Source organism: Dermochelys coriacea, chromosome 1 (assembly GCF_009764565.3).
Source record: "Dermochelys coriacea isolate rDerCor1 chromosome 1, rDerCor1.pri.v4, whole genome shotgun sequence".
In the NCBI taxonomy this organism is placed as follows: domain Eukaryota; kingdom Metazoa; phylum Chordata; order Testudines; family Dermochelyidae; genus Dermochelys; species Dermochelys coriacea.
This window is the reverse complement of record NC_050068.2, coordinates 288,058,093-288,079,693: the sequence shown is the minus strand read 5'-3', so window position 1 is coordinate 288,079,693 and position 21,601 is coordinate 288,058,093. Positions and strand designations below refer to the sequence as shown.

General features: G+C 44.0%; 1 long non-coding RNA gene across 1 annotated transcript in view; it reads right to left on the bottom strand.

Annotated features, from left to right (window-relative positions):
- LOC122457818 overlaps positions 1-19,102 on the bottom strand; it is a 28,310-nt gene extending 9,208 nt beyond the window's left edge. The window contains exons 1-2 of the long non-coding RNA XR_006277491.1: positions 18,898-19,102; positions 7,508-7,513 (exon numbers count right to left, since the gene is read on the bottom strand). This is a non-coding gene — a long non-coding RNA (uncharacterized LOC122457818). The remainder of the gene's footprint in view (positions 1-7,507; positions 7,514-18,897) is intronic.
- Between the last annotated feature and the right edge of the window lie 2,499 nt (positions 19,103-21,601).

Genomic DNA, 21,601 nt, shown 5'->3' with positions numbered 1-21,601 from the left:
CTCCATACTGGAGCCTTCGCAGGTAGCCCTGGTGAACAGCCACAACTATTATTTGAAAGCAAACAAAACACACATCTCCCTACGGGCCAGGGAGGGATTTCGGTTCCCAGACCTATAAAATTACTGTTGTGCTTTTATCACAGCACAGTTGTCAAACTGTTTCCAGCATACTACTACCTCCCCAACTGGGTGAATGTTGAATGTGTACTAAACACCCAATTCCCACTGTGGGTTTTGTCAGTGTTTGGACAGTGCCTACCAGAGTGGGCTCTGCTTGGCTCTTCTTGTTGTTCAATAGAGAACAATAAGGTGCTTACAGTGGTGGCTGCACAAAAGGTGTGGATAGTCCTTGCTAAGAGGTACCAGCTCCATCCTCTCCTTCCTGCAGAGGTGCCTACATGGGGCAACCCAGACTTCCATATTAGGAACAAACCTATACTTCTGAAGAATTTGCTGAGCAAGGGCAGCATACGGGTCTCCTAATTAGTCAGTGGTGAGAGCTTTGTCCCTTTTATGTAGAGCAGTGCTCCAACCTGCCCCCGTCAGCAGCATGGCATTACCTACAACTAAGACATGTCACAAAGGCTATACATATCAGTTTGTCCCAGACTTACTAGGACTGTCAGAGGCCTCAAACTACTGGGAACTTTATAAATGCTGATGAAGTGAGCTGTAGCTCATGAAAGCTTATGCTCAAATAAATTTGTTAGTCTCTAAGGTGCCACAAGTACTCCTTTTCTTTTTGTGAATACAGACTAACACGGCTACTACTCTGAAACCTGTCCACTATGTATGTGTAAGCAGAGTCAGGATGAGCTCTATCCTGATATCTGGTGGCGAGTCATGGTGGGTTGTGGAAAAGAACTTCAGGGGCTGATCTCATTTGCATAGGCACACCCACCCTGCCTAGATAGTCACTTTGGCTGCTGTAGGAGCCCCAGTTTCTCTGTTATTGGGGCAGGAATAAACGGTTATTATCCTGATTATGTGAATCAAGGACAGTGGAACTGTATTCAGCCTTTTGTTATGATGGAGGGACTCGCTAGGCAAGGGTCATGGTTTCCAAAACCCAGTGAATAGAGAGAGGCTGGGGATAGGTATTAATAGTTGGTGGCATGGGCCCCCCTGGTGAGGGTTTTACATGCTAATTGCATTTCCTCCTCTCTCCACTGTGGAATATCAGAGCTAATTTTGATTCTATTGAGAGTCTAGTTACAGGCTACTGAGCTGAATTCACTTTGGGCTAATAGTGCACTAGCACTGAGGCTCCACTTTCTACAAGCTGAAGTCACTGAGTGTTGTGTAGTGGGGGAGCCTGAAGATATATGGCGGAGCAGTTTGTCAGCTGCCTGGAGCAGCTCATGGGGGTGGCTGGCAGAGCGGAGCCCCATAGAGAGGTGGGACAATCAGCTTTGGACCATGTAAGGTACCCCTTAACCCTTCCCCCCCCCCATCTCCACCCAGGTTGGGAGGTAAAACTCTGCAGATAAACTTTCAAACTCTGGGGCTGCCCTGACCAGGGGCAGAGACTTTTGGGTTGTTGGGACTTTGGGTGATTTTGGGTTGCTGGACTCTAGAGCCAAAGGGAAGGGACATGCCCCAATTTGCTTGGGGTGGGTTTTTGCTCATGGGTTGTGTTATGAATCCTGTTGGTGGTGTTTCCCCAACATAATGCCACATTGTTTCTCTCTGTTATTAAAAGGCTTTTTGCTACACTCAGACTATGTGCTTGCGAAAGGGGAAGTATTGCCTCTTGGAGGTGCCCAGCGGGGGTGGTATATATTTGTCCCAGGTCACTGGGTGGAGGCTCGAGCCAGTTTTGCATTGTTATTGGAATGGAACCCCTAGATACTGAATCCGGCCCTTGTTGCTGCCAACTCTGACGGCAGAAGGGTTACATTTGCTTATTAATAAAGAAAAACTCTGTTAGACTAGAATACTTTGTGAAAGCCTGAGAAGGGGATTTATCATAGCCCTTAAAAGTATTCCCATGGCAGAGCATATTACACAATGTTACAAACGCTTCTGTTGTTCTCCAGCTATGCTACATACAACAAGAGATTTTATTCAAAATATATTGGATGCCATAAAGGTTGCACAAGATGAAGGCCTTTTCCTCGGTTTGCTGGTATTGTACTACAGACAATGGGCACCTGCATATGCTATGGAACTGTCTAATGATCAGGCAGCTGTGAAACAGAGAGATGAGAGTTAAAATTGCACTTGATGTCAGCAGCCAAACCTCTGCTGAAAATTATATCGTAGGATACTTACCTGGTAAACTGGGTTTAACTCCTCCACAAAGACTTTGGTTCTTGAGGGCTGCAATGATCACCAAGTCCGTTTTACAAAAATGAAGGAGTAGGCTTATGCCCAGAGTAGCGCAGTGGCATTCAGACCTGTCTGAATCAGCAGCCAATGAAAGAATAGCTTCTCACTCTAGAGATCAGTTATATGACATTTGGATACTGTTTCTAGGTACTGTATGTTTGGAGAAAAAAAACCACAACACCTTGAGACTGTTAGAAGAATGCCAGACCTCTATTTCACTTAATCCCCTCCCCATCTAGTCCCTTCCTTATGTATTCCCTTCCTCCTCTTTTATTATTGTAACCTCTGTCAAAGGGCATGCCTGCCCTGTAGCACCATCTGCAGGCTAAGGATGGCTCTGTTGAGGCCTACCTCTGTTTCCCCTTCACCCAGGCCAGATATTCAAAATATTGCCCCTTCTGGGGTCCAGTTTATTTAGCCCTGCACAAGATCTTGAAGAAAAAAAAAAACCTTCAAATTTTCAAAGTCTTCATTCCAGTTTCAGATGGGCCCAGCTCCCCACCTGACAATCAGAGTTCTAACACTAGGTTTCAGAGTAGTAGCCGTGTTAGTCTGTATTCGCAAAAAGAAAAGGAGGATTTGTGGCACCTTAGAGACTAACAAATTTATTTGCGCATAAGTTTTTGTGAGCTACAGCTCACTTCATTGGATGCATCCAATGAAGTGAGCTGTAGCTCACGATAACTTATATTCAAATAAATTTGTTAGTTCTAACATTAGTGACTCTTCTGCTCCCGTTCCAATCTGGACACAGCCCTTCCTCACGGAGGGTCTGTCTTCCTGCTCTCCCAACACTTCTTGCCAGGAATTTGGCCTTCTCCATAGGCCTTCCCTGCTGGTGCCTTCCCCCTGCTGACTCAGTGCCCCGTAGGAGCCTTCCTAGACCCTGCAGTGTTTGTAGGCATCTGCCAACCGGCTTCATCTGTCACCCCCTTCATAAGGCCCACGTACCTTCCCTTAAGCCCTTATGGGCAGCGGGTGATCAGTCAGGTGCACTGAACCTCACTCCCTCTTAAAGGGGCCAGTCACCCTGTTGACACTCGCACACTGATGTGCTATGTTTATGTAGTATCATATTGTCTTGTATTTATGCAGCTTTGATGAGTTGTAAAATTGCATAATTCTGCTGGAGATCCCATGAATGTACAATAATCAGGAATATATACAAGCTGTAAGTCATCTTCTTTTGTACTTATGGACTATTTCTTTATAAAAATCAGTACAAAATTAATTACACAGAAAATGCCTATACCTAGCTGCACTCATGGTTTTAATATGCTAATAAGAAGTTTGGGGCTAGGAATTAAGTACTTACATGCTTAATAAATTAAAATCCAATTTGTGTTCCAAATCACTTAGAAACAAACCTGTACTGCACCTGTGTTTCACCTATATAGCTCTCCTGTACAGGGATGGGATTTAATATGGGGATAGGGTTGATGCATCCTGTGACTTTTCTGTAGTCATCTCAGTCACTATATGGTCATAATGTGATTAGCAATGAAAGTCCCAAAAATTATTATAGTAGCTGCCTTTCAAAAAAAAGCTTGTAGTAGAAAAAGAAATCAGGGATACAAGATTTTGATCATCTCATCTGCATGTACTCTACTGCACTTAATTTAATTTCTGTCTGGAGACACACACAGTATCCTCAGGGTCTTTCCCTAGACTGTCAATTATGTTGCTTTCATTACGTTTTTTATAGGGCTGCCAGCAAAAATTACCCTGAAAGTGACCCGACTCTCAGTCTTGCTCTAATTTATGCCTCCTCTTGGTATGTGCTGCTTGGTTGCTGAATCACAGAATGGGATATTGTAAATCCTGATATCACTGAAGAGAAGGCCAACCCTTTCCACCAGAATGCAGCCAACTGAGTTGAGAGCTGAGGGTACACAGCACCTTGCAAGATCAAGCTCTTGGAGCTGAAGGACCAGAGTTCTGTTTTGTTATATAACAATGAAGTCCTTTATGGCCACAGATGTGTTACAGAAGCACACGTGGCATTGTAGATAGATGATGTTATTCTGTGTTTGAAGAGTTTGGAAGGCATGTATTTTGGTTTTGCCTTTCATTTATTTAGTTTATTTGCTGGTTATATAATAAACTAAACAATATTTGTACTCAAATTCGGTCTGAAATTTCTGAGTTCTTGAGTTACTACCTGGATGTCTCTAGAACATGGGAACTCTTATTACTTAGTTTCTGTTGGATGTATAGTTAACCATATCCTTTTTTTACATTAAAATATTTTGTCCGGTTTCAGTATCAGAGCAGATAAGAAGAGGAAAACAATAAAATTATATATCATATAATCAGAAAATAAACAAAACTATTAGGTGAACTACACAAATAATAGAAGTACTGGTTACTTTTGTTTGTTTTGTGAATTCTAGCACTTAAAATTGGACTATAGGCAAACCTGGAACAATTAGCCACGTTCCCACTAAGCAGAAAAAATATAAGTGAGAGTGTCCCCAGATTTTATCTTTTCCAGATTCTGCTCTGAAGGGAAACTTAAAAATATTTAGGCTGTATCTCATTCTTTCGAAGAAAGAGGTTGATCTATTACTTTTTGTACATTACTAAAGTGAATTGTTAGCAACTCCATGGGTTAACCAAGAATTCAAGACTTTTTTCTTTGCATTGTATTGGCCATCTGAATTTGTGATATGATTCCAGTGTTCTGTTATATGATGAAATGTTACCATGGTTGTGGGATGGGAGGGTGAGAATGATAAAAATAATATCACATAAATGATTAACCATTTGGAGTTTACACTGTGAGGAAAGGAAGTTTTATACTTGTCGTCTTAAGGGCCTTATACTGATTTAATTGCACACACCAAGCTTGAAATGAAATTAATGAAAGTTGCAATGTGCAAAGAATGGAGGATGACTGTCCTAAAAAATAAGCTTTATATTGCAATCAAGGGTTTGTATACACGGGAACGTTATACAGCTATAAGCTATGATGTGAATTTAAACTGAGATAGGTTTCAGAGTAGCAGCCGTGTTAGTCTGTATCCGCAAAAAGAAAAGGAGTACTTATGGCACCTTAGAGACTAACAAATTTTATTTGAGCATAAGCTTCATCATCCAATGAAGTGAGCTGTAGCTCACGAAAGCTTATGCTCAAATAAATTTGTTAGTCTCTAAAGTGCCACAAGTACTCCTTTTCTTTAAACTGAGATAGTTATACCATTATAACTCCATGTTGACACTCTTAGTACATGATCGTTGGTTTATCTTATATTACTTCGGAGCTGTTTAACCTCCCCCTCCCCCAATTACTCTGAATAAAAGTGCCTATGGGGAGTTATACTGGTATAACTATATAAATTTAAATATACCAGTATAATTGGTAAACCTACCCCTTGTAGACTAGCCCTGGGAGATGTTGGTCAATAGGTTAATAAATTAAAAGATGGATTTGAACTTAAGTTTTCCCGGGTCTTTACTCAGGGTTAATACTTTTATAAGTCACTCTGTGCTTCTCTAGATTTCATTGATACAGAATTACAAATGTCTTGAATGTAGAGCTGTTATTTTCACTTAAACTGTTTATCAATACATTTTACCTAGTGAGCTGTGTTAATTGTATGAATTTTGCTGAGCAGAAAAATATATGTATTTTTAGTACAGATATTTATTAAAGGTTGGAGTTTCATGTTCCATTCAAACTGAGAAAATTACATTATTTCCCACAGGTACAATTTTTTCGTTTCTGCAGGAAAAAAATAAAAGGCTATATTAAACTTTTGGCTTCTGTTTTCAGCAGCTGCTGCTATAATTGCCCACAGTTTTCCAGGCTTATATTTTTCCAGGTGCTGAAACTGACTGTCAAAATGTTTTCAGTCATGCATGTGATTTTAGAGCCTGTGCTGAGGACCCTTTCAACATTCATAGATTCATAGATACTAAGGTCAGAAGGGACCATTCTGATCATAGTCCGACCTCCTGCACAGCGCAGGCCACAGAATCTCACCCACCCACTCCTATGAAAAACCTCACCCATGTCTGAGCTATTGAAGTCCTTAAATCATGGTTCAAAGACTTCAAGGAGCAGAGAAGCCTCCCTCAAGTCAACCATGCCCCATGCTACAGAGGAAGGCGAAAAACCTCCAGGGCCTCTCCAATCTGCCCTGGAGGAAAATTCCTTCCCGACCCCAAATATGGCAATCAGCTAAACCCTGAGCATATGGGCAAGATTCACGAGCCAGATACCCAGGAAAGAATTTTCTATAGTAACTCAGATTCCATCCATCTAATATCCCATCTCAGGGGATTTGGCCTATTTACCCTGAATATTTAAAGATCAATTACTTACCAAAATCCCATTATCCCATCATACCATCTCCTCCATAAACTTATCGAGTAGAATCTTAAAACCAGATAGATCTTTTGCCCCCACTGCTTCCCTTGGAAGGTTATTCCAAAACTTCACTCCTCTGATGGTTAAAAACCTTCGTCTGATTTCAAGTCTAAACTTCCTGGTGGCCAGTTTATACCCATTTGTTCTTGTGTCCACATTGGTGCTGAGCTTAAATAATTCCTCTCCCTCTCCTGTATTTATCCCTCTGATATATTTATAGAGAGCAATCATATCTCCCCTCAACCTTCTTTTAGTTAGGCTAACAAGCCAAGCTCCTTAAGTCTCCTTTCATAAGACAAGTTTTCCATTCCTCGGATCATCCTAGTAGCCCTTCTCTGTACCTGCTCCAGTTTGAATTCATCCTTTTTAAACATGGGAGACCAGAACTGCACACAAAACCTCCTTATCCCTACTGGAAATGCCTCTCCTGATGCATCCCAAAACCGCATTAGCTTTTTTCCCAGCCATATCACATTGGCAGCTCATAGTCATCCTATGATCAACCAATACTCCAAGGTCCTTCTCCTCTTCCGTTACTTCTAATTGATGCGTCCCCAACTTATAACTAAAATTCTTGTTATTAATCCCTAAATGCATAACCTTACACTTCTCACTATTAAATTTCATCCTATTACTATTACTCCAGTTTACAAGGTCATCCAGATCCTCCTGTATAATATCCCGATCCTTCTCCGAATTGGCAATACCTCCCAGCTTTGTATCATCTGCAAACTTTATTAGCACACTCCCACTTTTTGTGCCAAGGTCAGTAATAAAGATATTAAATAAGATTGGTCCCAAAACCGATCCCTGAGGAACTCCACTGGTAACCTCCCTCCAACCTGACAGTTCGCCTTTCAGGAGGACCCGTTGTAGTCTCCCCTTTAACCAATTCCTTATCCACCTTTTGATGTTCATATTGATCCCCATCTTCTCCAATTTAACTAATAATTCCCCATGTGGCATGGTATCAAATGCCTTACTGAAATCTAGGTCAATTAGATCCACTGCATTTCCTTTATCTAAAAAATCTGTTACCTTTTCAAAAAAGGAGATTAGGTTGGTTTGGCATGATCTACCTTTTGTAAAACCATGTTGTATTTTGTCCCATTTACCATTGACTTCAATGTCCTTAACTAATTTCTCCTTCAAAATTTTTTCCAGGACCCTGCATACTACAGATGTCAAACTGGTCTGTAGTTACCTGGATCACTTTTTTTTCGTTTCTTAAAAATAGGATATATATATATATACATATACATATATATATGTATATATATATATATACATATAAGCAATTCTCCAATCATTTGGTACTACTCCTGAGTTTACAGATTCATTAAAAATTCTTGCTAATGGGCTTGCAATTTCAGGTGCCAATTCCTTTAATATTCTTGGATGAAGATTATCTGGGCCCCCCGATTTAGTCCCATTAAGCTGTTTCAGTTTCGCTTCTACCTCTGATATGGTAATATCTACCTCTATATCCTCCTTCCCATTTGTCATGCTACCATTATCCCCAAGATCCTCTTTAGCCTTATTAAAGACTGAGGCAAAGTATTTGTTTCGATATTGGGCCATGCCTAGATTATCTTTAACCTCCACTCCATCCTCAGTGTTAAGCGGCCCCACTTCTTCTTTCTTAGTTTTCTTCTTATTTATATGGCTATAGAACCTCTTACTATTGGTTTTAATTCCCTTTGCAAGGTCCAACTTTACTCGACTTTTAGCCTGTCTCACTTTATCCCTACATGTTCTGACTTCAATTAGGTAGCTTTCCTTGCTGATCCCTCCCATCTTCCACTCCCTGCATGCTTTCCGTTTCTTCTTAATCACCTAAAATGCTTGCTCATCCAGCTTGGTCTACAACTCCTGCCTATGAATTTTTTCCCCTTTCTTGGGATACAGGCTTCTGATAGCTTCTGCAGTTTTGATTTAAAGTAATCCCAGGCCTCCTCTACTTTTAGATCCATAAGTCCTTCAGTCCAATCCACTTCCCTAACTAATTTCCTTAATTTTTGAAAGTCAGCCCTTTTGAAATCAAAAACCCTAGTTGCAGATTTATTTTTGTTAATCCTTCCATTTAGTTTGAACTGAATTAGCTCATGATCACTTGAGCCAAGATTGTCCCCTACAACCATTTCTTCTATGAGGTCCTCGCTACTCACCAAAATTAAATCTAAAATGGCATCCCCTCTAGTCGGTTCAGCAACTACTTGATGAAAGAATCCATCAGCTATCGCATCTAGGAAAATCTGAGCCCTATTATTATTACTAGCACCTGTCCTCCAGTCTATATCTGGGAAGTTAAAGTCTCCCATGATCATGCAGTTTCCATTAGTATTTACTTTATTAAAAACATAAAAAGGGCTCTATCCATATCCAAATTAGATCCCGGAGGTCTATAGCACACCCCAAGCACTATCATAGGAGATGCTTTACTAGTTTTCTTCCCCAATGTAATTTTTGCCCAGACGGACTCTGTCTTATCCATTGCATCGCTTCTTATTTCTTTACATTCTACCTCATCATTGATATACAGTGCTACTCCACCCCCTTTACCTTTGTTTCTGTCTTTCCTAAACAGCACATACCCTTCAATACCTGTAGTCCAGTCATGTCTACTATTCCACCATGTTTCTGTTATCCCTATAATATCTGGTTTCACTTCCTGCACCAGTAGCTCTAGTTCCTCCATTTTGTTACCTAGGCTCCTCGCATTGGTGTACAAACATCTTAATTTTTGCTGTTTGGCCTTGCTCACATTTTGTACCCTATTAGGCACAGTCATTCTATAGCCAGTATAACCTATTAGACTAGTATCCACACCGCCCTCGCTCCTTATATACATTCTCCTACCCACGGCTGTATCCTTTCTTACTTCGTCTTCTTCCCTCTCAATGCTAAAATCTGGCGTGGAGATTTCCTGGCCATCTCCTATCCATCTCTCCCTAATTCCTAGTTTAAAGCTCTCTTTATCAGTTGTGCCAGCCTCGATCCTAGAAGTCTATTTCCTTCCCTACTCAGATGAAGTCCATCCCGAGAGAACTGTCCTCTGTCCGTGAATGCCTCCCAGTGGCCATACATCCCAAAGCCCTCCTTATAGCACCACTGCCTAAGCCATCTGTTGACAGTCATAATCTTGTCACACCTTTGTTGCCCTTCTCTAGGAACAGGAAGGATCCCGCTAAAGATCACCTGAGCCTCAATTTCCTTAAGCGTCTTCCCCAGCCTAGCATAGTCTCCCTTAATACTTTCCAGCGAGAATCTAGCCGTATCATTTGTTCCCACATGAAGGATAATTAGGGGATTCTTTCCCGCTCCCTTTAGGATCCTTTTCAACCTCAGGTCTACATCCCGTATCTTAGCACCCGGAAGACAGCACACCCTTCTATTCTCTGGATCAGCTCTAGTTACAGGCCTGTCTATTCTTCTCAATAAAGAGTCCCCGATCACATAGACCTGCCTTTTCCTGGTGACGGTGCTATTCTCCAGTCTCTCCCCTGTTCCCTCTGGCTGCAAGTTCTTTCCATTCCTATTTTCCCTTATAATCTTCTTCAACCCATCCTGTATCCTCCTGGGGCTCATATTTGGTGTAGTCTCCCTTGACTCTTCCCCTTTTCCTATAGGACTAGCCTCTCTTCTCCTCTTCCTTACCCTTCCACCTTCAACAAGTACCTGCTGAGCCCCTTCTTCATTTTCCAACTCTGCAAACCTATTCCTAAGCTCTATTTCTCCTTCACTAGCCCATCTTTTCCTCTGCCTGGTTCTTTTAGTCACATGTTTCCACTGACCACTTTCCTCACCCAGTCTCCCCTCAAAATTCCCCAGCCCTGCTTCCATCCGCGAGTCTGAGCTTTTCCCTTCAGATACCTCATATCTTTGCTCCGTCATCTGCTCAAACCCTTCCTAAACTCAACTAGACTTTCCACCTGCATCTCCAAACCTCGGATCTTTTCCTCCATCAGCTCTATCAGACGGCATTTCATGCAGAAAAAACTCTTACCAGTTCCCCCCTCCAGGATCATGTACATACCACAGCTTCCACATCCAGTCATCCTCAATGTGTCTTCCACTACAGGAGTCACTCCCACAGCTGCCTCTGTATCTGTCATCGCCTTCCCACCTAAATCCTGTTAATCTGGGAACCACCCCCTCAGCAAAAGCAAACCCCAAACAAGCACCACAATACAAACTCCCTTTACAAACTCCCACTCAAAATCCCCTGTTTAGAGCTCTGTTTGCTAGCTCCTGTGCCACTGCAGCTTTCATTCATCGCTCACTGTATTAATTAATTTACTTCTGAATACGTGATCAAAAATGAAATATGTGGAGGAATTAGATGCTGAGTGAATACACTAGTGAGAGAATGGGGTTTAGGGAGCTGTATCTTCCCCCACCCTCCACAGCATCTGGGCAGGATTTCAAATTAGTGTTCTATTCATCACTGGGGAGGGGAACTGGCTACCAGGATGGTCAGCACACCACAGCCTCAAGGCAATGCAATCTGCTTAGGAGGTGTACGGTCACCTGAAGTGTGTGCTGATACCTGCAGCATGTGATAGGAAAGGCAGCACACTGCTCCATTGGGACATGATCCAATGCCCATTGAAATCAGTGGGATTTCTTTCCATTGACTTCAATGAGTTTTGTCTCAGAATCCTACAAAGGAGCAGCAGTGTGCAACTCACAGCATTGGTGCAGCTTCATGCTTGACCTGTACTAGCAAGATAGCTCTTGGAAATAACATCTAGTTGGCATCATTTTGCTCCCCACCTGCAACACTGCTCCTATTCATGAGAGTAAACTTTTATCTAAATCCTGATGGCTATTAACGACATGTAATAGAAGGTGTCATGAGATAAAAATGAATACACCTTAAAACTTTGGACAGGGCTTTTCACCCTATCTAGAGTATACAGCATACGTGTGAACATGCTAAGCATTTCATCCCAAACTCCAAAGCTAGTGGAAAGCACATGCTGTGGCTTTGCCAAATTAACATAACAGATAAACCTAGTTTTGTATATGAGTATTTTATTATTCCCTGTTTTTTTGCTATGTCTTGGCTTTGACTGTAGACAGAATGATACACAGATTAGTGCAAAGAAGAGTAATGTGTTTAGTTCTGGCCTTGGATAGAAAATCAAATCCTCATGGAATATTCATAAACGATCTGGAGAAAGGGGTAAACAGTGTGGTGGCAAAGTTTGCAGATGATACTAAACTGCTCAAGATAGTTAAGACCAAAGCAGACTGTGAAGAACTTCAAAAAGATCTCACAAAACAAAGTGATTGGGCAACAAAATGGCAAATGAAATTTAATGTGGATAAATGTAAAGTAATGCACATTGGGAAAAATAACCCCAACTATACATACAATATGATGGGGGCTAATTTAGCTACAACTAATCAGGAAAGAGATCTTGGAGTCATCGTGGATAGTTCTCTGAAGACGTCCACGCAGTGTGCAGCGGCAGTCAAAAAAGCAAACGGGATGTTAGGAATCATTAAAAAAAGGATAGAGAATAAGACGGAGAATATCTTATTGCCCTTGTATAAATCCATGATACGCCCACATCTTGAATACTGCGTACAGATGTGGTCTCCTCATCTCAAAAAAGATATACTGGCATTAGAAAAGGTTCAGAGAAGGGCAACTAAAATGATTAGGGGTTTGGAACGGGTCCTGTATGAGGAGAGATTAAAGAGGCTAGGACTTTTCAGCTTGGAAAAGAGGAGACTAAGGGGGGATATGATAGAGGTATATAAAATCATGAGTGGTGTGGAGAAAGTGAATAAGGAAAAGTTATTTACCTCTTCCCATAATATAAGAACTAGGGGCCACCAAATGAAATTAATGAGTAGCAGGTTTTAAACAAATAAAAGGAAGTTCTTCTTCACTCAGCGCACAGTCAACCTGGGGAAGTCCTTGCCTGAGGAGGTTGTGAAGGCTAGGACTATAACAGGGTTTAAAAGAGAACTGGATAAATTCATGGAATAAGTCCATTAATGGCTATTAGCCAGGATGGGTAAGGAATGGTGTCCCTAGCCTCTGTTTGTCAGAGGGTGGAGATGGATGGCAGGAGAGAGATCACTTGATCATTACCTGTTAGGTTCACTCCCTCTGGGGTACCTGGCATTGGCCACTGTTGGTAGACAGGATACTGGGCTGGATGGACCTTTGGTCTGACCCAGTATGGCCGTTCTTATGTTCTTATGGAATGGAAGTCCTTTTTGTTAGGACAAATAGTATGTTTTATTCTGCTGCTTCTCTTTGGGACTCAATTCTGTGATTGCTTTTTATATCTAGCTTTTAATGTGCTAATATGGGGAGGCTAAATCCAGAAATACTTGCTCACACAAAACTCTCACTGAAATCAATGGGAGTTTTGATGGAATAAGGAATGAGTAAAGACGTCAGGATTTGGTTCATAATGCTCAAGGTGAGAGCCTCATTCTTATCTCTGGCTTCTTGATGCTGTTTAAAAGAGCAGAAGCAGCATAAAAGGACCCTAAAAGCTCCATAATTAAAAGGCTTTTTCTGGTGCACACATTGTGAAAGACAGATGCAAGGCTGCCTTCTGATGACCCCTTTGCAAGCCTCAGCAGAGGACATGTTGGGGGTGAGGTTGGAGGTGGCAGGGTGGGGGGTGTTAAGAATGGGGCTGCCGCGGTTCTAGGAATTGCTGCCCAGGGAGACTGCAGTAAATTAGACAGGTCTCCAGGGCTCCCTAAGTTATGCAGCACAGAATCTCACCCTATCAATTGTAAAACAAGTAATGTCCAACTGTGAAAGATGCTGGTTGGCCAGTTCTAGAGATATATGGGCCTGATTCTCACTTACACCTTTACACTGTCAGTATAAACGAGACAAAGCACTAGTATAAAGCAACGTTAGTGTAACTGAGAATTCAGGCCACAGGACTTTAGACTACAGCAAACAATAAGAGCTGTCTCGCATTGCCCCTAATATAAAGCCCCAGCTACTGGAGTCATGAGATTATGTGACACTCTCAGCTTTCATTTAAAATAAAGTAAGTTTCTGGCCCTCATGGTTGTAGACAAAAGCCTGAAAACGTACATCCTAAGGACTCAAAATCCAGAAGGCAAATAAATCTCATGATCTGTCAGGTCTGGTTCAAGATTTTTGAAAGCTTGAGGTTGGCAATACTTCTCAACCCTGACCTAGAGGTGAGTGTGTTGTTCAGTCTTTATGTTCTCCTTGATCTGTCTGTTGAGGATGCCAATTAGTATCAATAATGGTGATAGGTTTGTAATTGGGGCACCTCTCCAATAAGAACTAGAATGAGACCCCCAACTCATTTAATGTATTATAGGTAAGACTACATTTTAGCCATGGGTATTTTTAGTAAAAGTCATGGACAGGTCACGGGCAGTAAACAAAAATTCATAGCCTGTGACCTGTCCATGACTTGTACTATATGCTCCTGACTAAATCTGGGGGCAGAGGTGGCCCAGGGGTGCTGCAGGTGCTGGGCAGGGGAGGCCTGGGGGCACCATGGGTGATGAGGGGAGGGCGGCCCAGGACCGCTGCTGCTGCTGCTGGGGAGGGGGAGTTGGCAGGGCTGGCAGGCTCCCTACCTGGCTCCACACCTCCCTGGAAGTGGTGACATCCCACTCCCTCTGCTCATAGGTGGAGGCGTGGCCAGGCAGCATGCCTCCACCCTGAGCACCGGCTCCGCAGCTCCCATTGGCTGGGAACCGTGGTGATGCCTGCAGACAGAGGCAATGCACAAAGGCCCCTGGCCATGCCTCCGCCTAGGAGCTGAGGGATGTCGCCACTTCTGGGGAACCAGAGGTATGTGCCGCCCAGAACCCTCAACCCCTCCCATGTCCCAACCCCAAGCCTTGAGCCCTACACCCAAACAGCTGATGCTGCTTGGGGGAAGCGGGACAATGGCACGAGGCTGCCCCAGCAGCGGCCAATGTGGCTGGCTCAGGGGCTGCCTGCTCAGGCAACCCCCGGGCCAGCCGAAGGGCCACTGCAGAAGTCACAGAGGTCCCAGAAAGTCACAGAATCTGTGTCCTCCGTGACAAACTCCCAGCCTTAACTATAGGTCATAATATAGCCATCTGATGATATGGGTTTCAGTCTGACTTTGATTTTAGTCAGCTAGATATTGGGTAAAAGACGCTGTAGTTTATCATCAATCCTGTGATAAATATTAGCTATCGGAACTCCATACAATGTGCTTTATGCTTTTTAACAGAAGTGTTTGTGATAATTTTAACTATTTTTTTAAAATAGATTTGTAACTGTCTCAGACTTTAGAAAATGGACACAATACACAGATTTTTACAAAATACAATCGAATAGATAAATGTGGTGGTTGGTGTCTATTTTCCCCAAATGCAAATGGGATTTATGGTAGTAGCTGTGTATAACATTACTAAAATCCTTCTGCACTGATAAGTGCCTGGACACCTTTGATTGTACAGGTACAGTATATAGTTGCCTACTCTTTATTTAAACTAAATAATCACAATTATGGAAGTATAAAAGTTATAGAAAAGTGAGTTAGAAATGAGAGAGAGACAGAAATGAGAACACACAGAAGATATATAAGCACATGTATGGCACAAATAAGCAGAAGAAAGAATGTTAGGTGTTCGGCTGCGTGTGTGTGTTCTCCCTGTGTCCTGCCCCAGCTCTGCGCAGACAGCCACACAGCAGACCTCGAGTGCACCGCCCAATGACCACAAGATTCGTTAAGGTACGAAGGCACTAGGCCAGGTTTATTGTTGACAAAGCATGGTAATAGCACCTGGCAGACTTTATGAGGATACTAAACTGTGTATGCCCATGAAAATGGATGCATCTCAGTGAATGGCGGGACTTTCCATTCCCCCCCTCGGCTGGACCAAGATACTCCCTCTGAGTTACATCTTTATACCCTGATACAAACAAATTAGTACTGCCTCTGACATAGTTAGTTACTACCCCCGACATGGCTAGTTATTACCCATCACCTTGTACATGTTGGTTCAATCAAAACATCTCTATTATGTACTGTCCTCCTGACCTTATCTTTTAGGAGGGGTTAGTGTGTTCCTGTTATTCTAGGGGAATGCTTTTGTACCATCCTTGATATCAGGATGTTCTGGTATCAGCTGATATCAGGATGTGTTTGCATGAGTAATCTGTGCCTAGCACTTCTTAGGAATGTGTATTTCTGCAATATCAGCCCTGTTCTTGCCAGATTCTGTGAGCAGGTTCTGCCTCATACCAGGTCTCTGACACAAGCGCTTATGTCTCAGGCTCTCTTCCTACTACATTCCCCTGCTTTTTGTCTTTTTATGGGGAGGATGTTTACCTGTTGAGGAAAAGCATAATGCATGGACTGAAGGTGGCCCAGTGGGCTAAACACTGTTATGTGGCCACCTTACTTTCCCATCCACACATTCATGCCCCATATGTCCCTTATTCTGCACATACCATTGTATAACTGATGGACGGATTTTATTTTCCAATTGGTTTTAGTCCCTTATAGTGGACCTGGGAATGTTAGGCCCGGGATCATGACAGAGGCGTGGGGTGTAGAGTTGTGCTTTGATAACCTATGGGTGACATGAGGAGGCCTTTATACTTAGTTGGTGGTTGGTGAGATGGGCTTTGGTCAGGATTATAATATACATATGTGTATATGTTTGTACCTTAAACATTTCTTACAGGACACACTTGGTTCAACACACCTCGCAGAGTATCCAAGTATACAGATGTCCAACAGCCCTTACAAACTGTAAAAGTACAAACATTTGCTTTTAAAACATTAATAAGCATTTGATTGTTCCTTATAATGATTATTCATTACTATGGCAGTGTGGATAGCTAGTTCCATTCCCAACGCAGGTGTAGTTGTTCCCTGGAGCTTGAGGAGGGAGATCTGGCTGCCTTGAAGGAGGAAGCAAGTTAGCACCCTGGACAGAGCAGTGCTGGGCAGGATCAGGGGAGTGAGAGCGAGCTTCTGGCTGGCTGCTAAGACTGGCATGCTGAGGCACTGAGGTAAGGGCAAAGAAGATGCTGGGTCAGCAGGGGAATGGCCCAGGGAAGTAGACTGAGAGGTTGGAGGGGATGCAGCATGTGGCTGCCATCTATAGGTCTTTAGGCCAGGACCTGGAGTAGTGGAAGGGCCTGGGTCCCTCCCCCCCCTTGCCTTTGAGAAAGTGGCTGGCCCAGTGGACTGCAGTACTGTCCCCTAGAAGTGGGGAGCACATAGTGTGGGCACAGATGGAGGGTTGTGTCCTGAAGAGGATGCCGTAGTTCTTGGAGCGACATGGGTCCAGGAGCAGAAGTGATGGTGGGTGAGACACCATCGGGAGTCACTGTACTGACCCGTGGAGCTAAACTGCAAGATTTCCAGCAGGAGGCACTAGCATGGTGAGTCCTACCCCATCACAGAGATACACATATTTTCAGGTGAAATTTGAAAAGGGATGGACAGTTTCTGAAGGGGAGAAATGCAAGAAGGCTGAAAAGCTTATATGCAAATACATGTTTTCATACATTTTCCTAAGAAAACAGTTTGATCTGAAAAATCCAAATTTTCAAGGTTAAAATGTGGACATAATCTGGATGTTTGCCAGAGGCCTAATCCTGTAAACGTTGTGAAGGGTCTTTAGTCACACAAACAGTCCCAATGACTTCTGGACTAATCACAGAATTAAGTATTTGCTGCATCATGCTTTAATACACAATTCAGATGGTTTGGTTCATTTTGCTTAAATGATAGTGCCATCTAGTGTAGTACCAGCATAAAATAATCCAGCAGTGTTACCAGATCCATTCTCCTTGATCTCATGTTCCAGCTAAGGACTTTTCTGCACTACATTTCCAATTAAATCAAGCCAAGCATTTAGTTTCAGACAAAGTGTACTGAGTCATGTGTAGGTACCCTGGACAATGCCTGTCATGCAGTGCAAAGAATGACAAAGATTAGGCAATAAGGAGAATTTTTTAAAAAATGTGAATGCAGTGGCCATGAAAAGCATCATATTGAGAGCCTGTGATGGGGTGCACGAGACCCACACTGGTGAACTACGGGTTAATGAGCAGCTCTGGGTCCAGAAGGCCCTGCCCAGTCACCCCTGTTGGGCATGCTCACATTGGAGGCTGAGCTCAAAAGGGAGCAGCTCAGTTCAGAGAAGGTGGACAGAGTAGTGGAGCAGTTGTGTGCTGCAAGCTTCTGCAGAGAAACTGCTAGGGCTCCACATGGCTGGGACCAGATCCCACTGCCCAGCTGCCACAGGTCTGGGGGCCAGGACTGACATGCTGCGACTGATAGAGCATGAACTCCAGGGGGAATCCAAATCTAGTGGCACCAGTGAAGGATCTGAAACCAGGGTAGGAAATGGCCCAGGGAGCCGGCATGGGGGCAGCCACCCATCTGGCTGCACGGTTAAACTATTACTCACATGGCCCAGGGTCAGAACTCAGTGGAACAGGGAGGGTCTGGGTTCCCCTATCCCGGTCATTGTCTCCTGCCACTGAGTGGTATTGCCAGGTTCAGACTTCAGTCCCCTGACAGAGCCTTAAATTAAAACAATGAGGAGTCAGGTGGCACCTGAAAGACTAACAGATGTATTTGGGCATAAGCTTTTGTGGGTAAAAACCCCACTTCTTCATCTGTTAGTCTTTAAGGTGCCACCGGACTCCTTTTTGTTTTTGTGGATACAGACTAACACAGCTACCCCTCTGAGCCTTAAATTAAGGTGCTTCATCTATCTAGGGAACAGGCACCGCTCATGTAATCCTTGACCTCTTTGCTCACAGGTGCCAGCTGTGAGGCAGACAGCCATCTGCTAGAAAACTGACCGAAATCACCAACTCTAATAACATAGGTGACCAAACAGACATCAGATGGTAACAATTTATAGCCCTTGCCAATCTAGCCTTGATTAGAACTGTAGATCTGGAGGTAAAGGGCTCTGGAACCCATTACTTATCCCCTGAGTTACAGATTCCCTTAGTTATAAATAAAAACTGAACAAAATGATAAAATAATATATAGTAAAGACCATACTATCAATATGACATTTTTACTTAAATAAAATCTCCTCAGGGATAGTTCTGCAGTCATCCGTTTCGAGTAGCTAGACAGTGCCAATATTATAATTTTGAACAGAGCATCAGAGGGGTAGCCGTGGAGTCTGGTGGCACCTTAAAGACTAACAGATTTATTTGGGCATAAGCTTTCATGGGTCAAAAACCCACTTCTTCAGATGCATAGAGTGAAAATGACCGATACAGGCATAGATATATATTGGCCCATGAAGAGAAGGGAGTTACCTTACAAGTGGAGAACCAATGTTGAAGGCCAATTTAGTCAGGGTGGATGTGGTCCACTCCCAATAATTGATGAGGAGGTGTCAATACCAAGAGAGGGAAAATTGCTTTTATAGTGAGCCAGCCATTCCCAGTCTCTATTCAAGCCCAAATTGATGTTAAGTTTGCAAATGAATTGTAGCTCTGCAGTTTCTCTTTGAAGTCAGTTTTGAATTTTTTTTGTTGAAGAAGGGCTACTTTTAAATCTGTTATTGAGTGTCCAGGGAGATTGAAGTGTTCTCCTACTGGCTTTTGTGTGTTACCATTCCTGATGTCTGATTTGTGACCATTTATCCTTTTATATAGAGCCTGTCTGGTTTGGCCAATGTACATGGCAGAGGGGCATTGCTGGCACATGAAGGCATATATAACATTAGTAGATGTGCAGGTGAATGAGCCTCTAATGGTGTGGCTCATGTGGTTGGGTCCTATGATGGTGTCGCTAGAGTAGATATGGGGACAGAGAAGGCAACAGGGTTTGTTACATGGATTGGTTCCTAGGTTAGTGTTTCTGTGGTGTGGTGTGTAGTTGATGGTGAGTATCTGCTTCAGGTTGGGGGTTGTCTGTAAGCAAGGATTGACCTGCCTCCCAAGGCCTGTGAGAGTGGGGGATTTTTTTCAGGATAGGTTGTAGATCGTTGATGATGTGCTGGAGAGGTTTTAGCTGGGGACTGTATGTGATGGCCAGTGGTGTTCTGTAATTTTCCTTGTTGGGGCCTGTCCTGTAGTAGGTGACTTCTGGGTACCCGTCTTGCTCTGTCAATCTGTTTCCTCACTTCTCCAGGATTCCTGCCTGCTGTGGCTCTGTGTGGCTCCCAGAAGCAGTGGCATGTCCCCCTCTAGCTCCTACACGTAGGTGCAGCCAAAGGGCTCCGCACACTGCCCCTGGCCCAAATGCTGGCTCTGCAGCTCCCATTGGCTGGGAACCACGGCCAATGGGAGCTACGGGGGTGGCGCCTGTGGGCGGGGCAGCATGCAGAGCTGTCTGGCCATGCCTCCATGTAGGAGCCAGAGAGGGGACATTCTGCTGCTTCAGGGAGCTGCTTGAGGTAACTGCCACCTGGAGCCTGCATCCCTAACCCCCTCCTGTGCCCCAACCACCTGCCCCAGTCCTGATCCCCCTCCCGCACTCTGAACCTGTCAACCCCAGCCTGGAACCTCCTCCTGCACCCTAAATCCTTCATCCCCAGCCCCACATCAGAGCCCCCACCCCCAGCCGGAGCCCTCACCCCACCCCAGCACCCCAACCCCCTGCCCCAGCCTGGAGCCCCCTCCTGCACCCTGAACCCCTCACTTCTGGCCCACCTCAGAATCTGCATCCCCAGCCCAGAGCTCATACCCCCTCCCACAGCCCTTTCTCAGCCCAGAGCTCCCTCCCATACTCTGAACCCCTCAGCTCCACCCCCCAGCCTGGATCTCCCTCCTACACTCCAAATGCCGGAGCCCTCACCCCCTGTCACATCCCAACCCTCTGCCTCAGCCTGGAGACCCCTCCTGCATCCTGAACTCCTCATTTCTGGTCCCACCCCGGAGCCTGCACCACCAGTTAGAGCCCTCACCCACTCCCCGCACCCCAACCCCTTGAGCCAGCCCGGTGAAAATGAGTGAGGGTGGGGAGAGCGAGTGACAGAGGGAGGGGGGATGGAGTGAGCAAGACCCTGGCCTCGGAGAAGGGGCGGGGCAGGAGCAGGAGCTCAGAGGAGGGGCGGGGCAGAGGGTGGGGCAAGGGTGTTCGATTTTGTGCGAGTAAAAGATTGGCAACCCTACTGTTGCTCCACCCTGCCTAGAGGGCCTGAGCCCTTAGCTTGTCAAGGCCTCCGAGGGTGCTAATTCCCCTAAGATGATTTTTGCAGAGATGCAATAGCAAGGGGGTGTGGCCTCCCTCCAGGCCTGACTGAGAGGGACAGACATGACCTCATACAGTCAGACTCTGCCTGGGCTCTGAGTTCTGGGCTATACCTCTTAAAGGCTCTCCCTGAGTTATTAATAGAATTGATAGAGCCTGATTTTCAGAGATGCTGAGTATCTCTAAACTCTAACTGACATTAATGGGAGTTACAGATGCTCGGCCCTTTGAAAAAATCAGGCCCAATGGACTGCAACATTTGGTTATTCTTTAGGATGTTGCTAATTTATTTACATAAAGGACAAAAGAAAACTGCATCTTTCATGTGGCAGTACCTTTTATCTTGTTTTTTAAAAATATATAATCTCAAAAATATATATTGTGGGTGGGGAGGCGGTATCTTGAAGGATACGTCCATTTATATTACAGAGTTTCTCACAAACTCTGGGACAGTAATGTATGGCAATTTGGCCAGCCTGGGTCTAAGAAAAATGCCCCAAAACATGGGAAATGAGCTAGCAATATGATTACTGTTACTGTAGCTCGGTTCCAGCATAGCATGGATGGGGCCTCAGAGTTCACTTGGGATACAATCATTCAGTTTTTCTTCATATCCTGTAGCCCAGAAGCAGATATGTTCAGGAGACTCTCTATAATATATAGAGATGTTCTCTGAGGCTCCCATCATATGCAATTATGAAAATAA